Below are 6,237 nucleotides of genomic sequence, written 5' to 3'. Positions count from 1 at the left end.
TTCGAGGTATAATACTACCACTTTGTTTGTTTTTCGAGGTAACAACATAATACATATGTACTACTATGCGTGTACTTGGCGCATTTTTTTACCTTTTTTTTTAAAAAGGTAATTTTGTACGGTTTTATTTTACTGCAACGCGTAAAGGAGTCTCGCAAAGTATGTGCGTTGACAGAATCAAACACTTTGTTAAAGAAATCTAATGCGATCGCTGTATCATATCTTTTCTTGTTTGGCATTTGTAGGAGACCAATCTGCGACTCAACAAATCTTCCTGCAAAGATAAATAAAATACATATAAATATACATGTATATTATACACTTAAATAAATTAAAACAAAGTGATAATGTGATTACTACTTATCAAATTACCTTTGATTTTACTGTTGTATTCAACATATGCTGATAATCTTGCACTAAGAACTTTGCAGCATTTTTAACTTTCATCTTCTTTATTTTTGGTTTAATTACATGTTCATCAGTTAATGTTGGCACTTGACGATTTAATGTATTTGTATTAATGTCCATCTTATATGCCAGATCAATGACATCCCACGTTGCAAACTGTCGTTCATTTGTTTCTGAATTAGTAACATTAATTTCCAAATTTTTATATAATAAATTATTGCGTATTCCTTTCAAAAGATGCGGTGGATCATAGATGGGTACTATATTTTGTCCGAAAAGTTCAATAGTACCTCCTTAAAAAATGAAAATTATTTTATGTATTATTTATTATGTTTAATATATAATAGATTAATTAAAACTAAATACTCACGATATTCTTGACCTGTCTGTATACATTTACTTCTTGAATCGTCGAGAAGTTTTTTAATGACTGTCATATTTGGCCCTTCTTGGTCGCATATTGTTGCGATAATTGTCAAACCAGCTTGAGTTAATTCATTTACCATTTCCTTGATACATCTTATTGTTAGTAATTGTGGAGATTTTGTTTAACTTTTGCAGAAGTTGTAACTTAATAGAATTTTCCATCCTGTCCAAATTCCTTGTGCCATAAAAACTAATACATGATCGGCTAGCAATGATGTGCGTCTATGTCCCCAATCTTCAAAGCCAATTAATTTGTCATTTGATTGGTCATATTGTAAATTGGCTTCTAATGACATCTCGTCCCACATTAGTACACATAATTTATCTCTTTCATCATTCATTCGTGCAATATGCTGCCGAAGATGCTCAAAAATAAATTAATTAATTCCTGGTTGTAGAGAAATAGTTCGTAACAAATATTTCAGAGTTGTAGCACTCGGTAAAACAAATAATTTTGATAATAATTTGTAACAAGCCCCGGATTGCTTATACAATGATAGTGCTAAAATTTTTTCTTCCAACGTAAATCTCCTTCTCTATATACACAAATAATGACAAAATAGATTTAGTTTTTACAATTTTTCTAATATAAAATTTTTGCAATGATAATTGTATCTGCTCAAAAAACTACAAAATTAAAAAACCTGCGCGAACTATGTCTTTTACAAATAACAAAGATTTACAAATTTATACAATTGCATGATTATAATTCAAAAAATATATTGTTCAAATATTGTGAACTTCGTTCTGGGCAGGTTGATTTTAATATAGATTTTAATTCATTAAATATTTTGAAATCTACTTTTGGAGCATACTTTGTGTTTCGTAATTGCATATCAAAGAACAATCTTTGTGTTGGAGTTAAACTATTAAACTTTTTGTAAAATTGTGTATTTGAAAACTTCTTTGCATCTTTCAGGCGTGTTTTATAATCTATTATTTGTCTTTTCATTCGGTTTTTTTTCTTCGCTAATGTTACAGTTTTCTTATATATTTTTTGTGCTCTTGGTGTTAAATGGCATTGTCTTGTAACAGAACCAAGTATATTTCTTGAGGTACTTGGTGTACTGGGAGTACTGGGACAATTAACTTCTTTATCTGCGATATTATTTTAATCGTTTTGTAACGCACTTGTTTCTGCACATATAAAATTACTTGTAGAAGTTTTATTACACTCATGACTGGTTTGAGATTGTAAATGTAACTCATTGTCAGTTGTATTTGCTTCAGATTCTAAATGCAGCTCAGTTGTACTTGTAGAAGTTTCATTACACTCATGACTGGTTTGAGATTGTAAATGTAACTCATTGTCAGTTGTATTTGCTTCAAATTCTAAATGTATCTCAGTTATACTTGTTTCAGATCGTGAATGTTGCTCAGTAGTATTTATATCATTTACCTCTGTATTAACTATCTGTGCATTACATATATTTAAACTAGGTACTGCATTATGTTTCAGTATTCGACGATTGACAGAGTAAATATAATCTTCAGGCAAAAAATGCAAGTGGCATACTCTATATTTTTTTAAATCCTCTGATGAAGCATTGAAAATAATACTATTGTTTACAATTTCTTTCCACTTTTGTGATAATGTAAGATTTTTTGGAAAAAAGTGGCCAGGAGCCTTTGAGTTCGATTTACAGCCTGGTACAATGCAAAGCCACTCTACTTTTACCATGATTAAAATTGAAAACTGCAAAAGTATAAGAAACTTAAAAATATGTCTTTATTATCTCATCTTATTAGGCATACACGCGAACATAATTAGCAAAAATTCTGTTCACAAACTTTTATGCAAAACAACATTAAAATACCAGATCAATATATATAAAAGCATACAACTAAATAAAGCAATCATAATCTTTTATTATCGATCGCTGCGATATTTATATTTTTATATTGTTCATATCAAGAGACACGGTAGTGTCTCGCGCCAAGTACACGCGGAGCGAGACCGACCGTGACTCTTTTACGCGACGCGACGGGTTGCGAGTACCCGAGATGTTGAGATCTCGATAACGAGTGAACGGATCAAGTTCTAAGTAGGCTTGATCGATAGCTTGGGGTCCAATTAGGGGGGGGTTTCTCTCATAATATTCCGCTACGTGCCCTACGAGCGGAGATATTGCGACGCAAAGTCCAAATGGGAAAATTTATTTTTAAGATACTCCTCCTCCTCCTCCTCCTCCTAACGCCGACGTCTCAATATTATTATGATTATCAGAGAAACGTCCCTTTCACTTTTTCGACGCTGGCGGCGCAGGTATCGCCAGTTTCGATATCGCGCGCGTATTTCGAAATTAGGTCGATAGACTTATCGGTCAGGAGGAAGATTTCTATTTAGGTAAATTAGGTAATATATAATATATATTGAGTCAACGGAAAAGAAGGTTCTCTACGCTTGGCAGAAAGTGCCGCTAGGGAATTTTTAATTCGATTCTTATGAATCAAGCTTGATATAATATATATTAAGTCAACGGAAAAGAAGGTTCTCTACGCTTGGCAGAAAGTGCCGCTAGGGAATTTTTAAGTCGATTCTTATGAATCAAGCTTGAATTCGATGTCTAGGTATCCCAGGTTGCCGATGACGAGGTCCAGATAGTGCGCTTCATAGTTTTCGGTGTCCAGGTGTAATAATACGTTGAATTCGATGTCTACGTGTCCCAGGTTGCCGATGACGAGGTCCACATAGTGCACTCCGTAGTTTTCGGTGTCTACGTGTATTAATACCTTGAATTCGATGTCCACGTGTCCCAGGTTGCCGATGACGGGATCCAGATAGTGCGCTTTATAGTTTTCGGTGTCCAGGTGTAATTGTACGTTGAATTCGATGTCTAGGTGACCCAGGTTGCCGATGACGAGGTCCACATAGTGCGCTCCGTAGTTTTTGGTGTCTACGTGCATTAATACCTTGAATTTGATGTCCACGTGTCCCAGGTTGCTGATGACGGGATCCAGATAGTGCGCTTCATAGTTTTCGGTGTCCAGGTATAATAATACGTTGAATTTGATGTCTAGGTGTCCCACGTTTCCGATGACGAGGTCCACATAGTGCGCTTCGTAGTTGTCGGTGTCTACGTGTATTAATATCTTGAAATTGATGTCTAAGTGTCTCAGGTTGCTGATGACGAGGTCCAGATAGCGCGCTCCGTAGTTTTCGGTGTCTAGATGTAATAATACCTCGAATTCGATGTCTACGTGTCCCAGGTTGCCGATGACGAGGTCCACATAGTGCGCTTTGTAGTTTTTGGTGTCTAGGTGTATTAATAATTTTAAATCTGAATGTAGGACACGTAGATATCGAATTCGAGGTATTAATACACGTAGACACCGAAAACTACGGAGCGCACTATGTGGACCTCGTCATCGGAAACGTGGGACACCTAGACATCAAATTCAACGTATTATTATACCTGGACACCGAAAACTATAGAGCGCACTATCTGGAACCCGACATCAGCAACCTGGAACACGTGGACATCGAATTCAAGGTATTAATACACCTGGATACCGAAAACTATGAAGCGCACTATGTGAACCTCGTCATCGGCAACCTGGGACACCTAAACATCGAATTCAAGCTTGATTCATAAGAATCGACTTAAAAATTTCCTAGCGGCAGAATCAAGAGACACGGCAGTGTCTCGCGCCAAGTACACGCGGAGTGAGACCGACCGTGACTCTTTTACGCGACGCGACGGGTTGCGAGTACCCGAGATGTTGAGATCTCAATAACGAGTGAACGGATCAAGTTCTAAGTAGGCTTGATCGATAGCTTGGGGTCCAATTAGGGGGGGGGGGTTTCTCTTATAATATCCCGCTCCGTGCCCTACGAGCGGAGATATTGCGACGCAAAGTCTAAATGTGAAAATTTTTTATTAAGATACTTCTTCTTCTATCTACTTCTAACGCCGACGTCTTATATGACACTACAAAAAGGCGTGATATCCGTACAAAATTACCTTTTTCAAAAAAAAGGTAAAAAAATGCTCCAAGTACACGCATAGTAGTATATATGTATTATGTTGTTACCTCGAAAAAAACAAAGTGGTAGTATTATACCTCGAAATAACACCCTGTACATATTGTTTATACAATGCGTAATACTACAAAAAGGCGTGATATCTGTACAAAATTACCTTTTTTAAAAAAAAGGTAAAGAAAGGCGCCAAGTACACGCATAGTAGTGTATATGTTGTTACCTCGAAAAAAAAACAGTGGTAGTATTATACCTTAAAAAAATCTAAGTAACATGTGGTAGACGAAATCTTTGTATCTTGAAAAATCTCGAAAAAACTTCACCTCGAAAAAAAAAACAAAGTAGTAGTATTATACCTCGAAAAAACCTAAGTAACAAGTGGTGGACGTAATCTTTGTATCTCCAAAAATCTCGAAAAAACCTAAGCAGTATTATTTTTATTTCCAAAAAATTATTACTCAAGTGATACACATCACAAAATTACGTTACCTTATCAAAAAATGAGTCGCGCTTCAAGTGATCTATTATTACAATTACAAAAAAGAAATGATATCTCTTTTTAAATTACAGCGCCAATTACAGAGAACATATATTTTTCGAGATACAAAGATTACGTCTACCACTTGTTACTTAGGTTTTTTCGAGGTATAATATTACTACTGCTTTTCTTCGATTAGAATAAAAAATTGAATCATGAAGAATTATACACAGAGGTAACAGTACAAAATACAAATATTTTATTAAAATATTTAAACCCAACAAGGGAATACAAGGTATTTAAATACAAAGTTTATATATGTATTTTAAAAGATTTAATCGCATCGCAAAGAATTACAGAGGTAACAGTACAAAAAATAAAAATATTTTATTAAAATACATAAATTTTTCTTGTCAAAAAACTTGGCGCTGCTAGAGAGAGAGAGAGAGAGAGAGAGAGAGAGAGAGAGAGAGAGAGAGAGAGGGAGAGAGAGAGAGAGAGACCTTTTACAAATGTAGATATTACTTATTCTATACTTATTCTATACTTAATTCTAATCGCTTTAAAAATCTAAACTTATCCTAACTTATCCTATACTTAGTAATAAGCCGCATTATTCACCGTCACACACACACACACACACACACACACACACACACACACACACACACACACACACACACACACACACACACACACACACACCACACCCACTCGCTCGCACATACACACCAGGCTGACCTAATTTTGAGGTCTAGCAGCGCCAAGTTTTTTGACAAGAAAAATTTATGTATTTTAATAAAATATTTTTATTTTTTGTACTGTTACCTCTGTAATTCTTTGCGATGCGATTAAATCTTTTAAAATACATATATAAACTTTGTATTTAAATACCTTGTATTCCCATGTTGGGTTTAAATATTTTAATAAAATATTTGTATTT

At 34.8% G+C, this 6,237-nt stretch overlaps 1 pseudogene; it reads right to left on the bottom strand.

Moving 5' to 3' along the window:
- Window positions 1-1,513: 1,513 nt before the first annotated feature.
- LOC139815316 (uncharacterized) lies at window positions 1,514-2,648 on the bottom strand (annotated as a pseudogene).
- Between the last annotated feature and the right edge of the window lie 3,589 nt (window positions 2,649-6,237).

This window comes from Temnothorax longispinosus, chromosome 6 (genome assembly GCF_030848805.1).
Source record: "Temnothorax longispinosus isolate EJ_2023e chromosome 6, Tlon_JGU_v1, whole genome shotgun sequence".
Classification (NCBI taxonomy): domain Eukaryota; kingdom Metazoa; phylum Arthropoda; class Insecta; order Hymenoptera; family Formicidae; genus Temnothorax; species Temnothorax longispinosus.
This window is presented reverse-complemented; position numbering and strand designations above follow the sequence as displayed.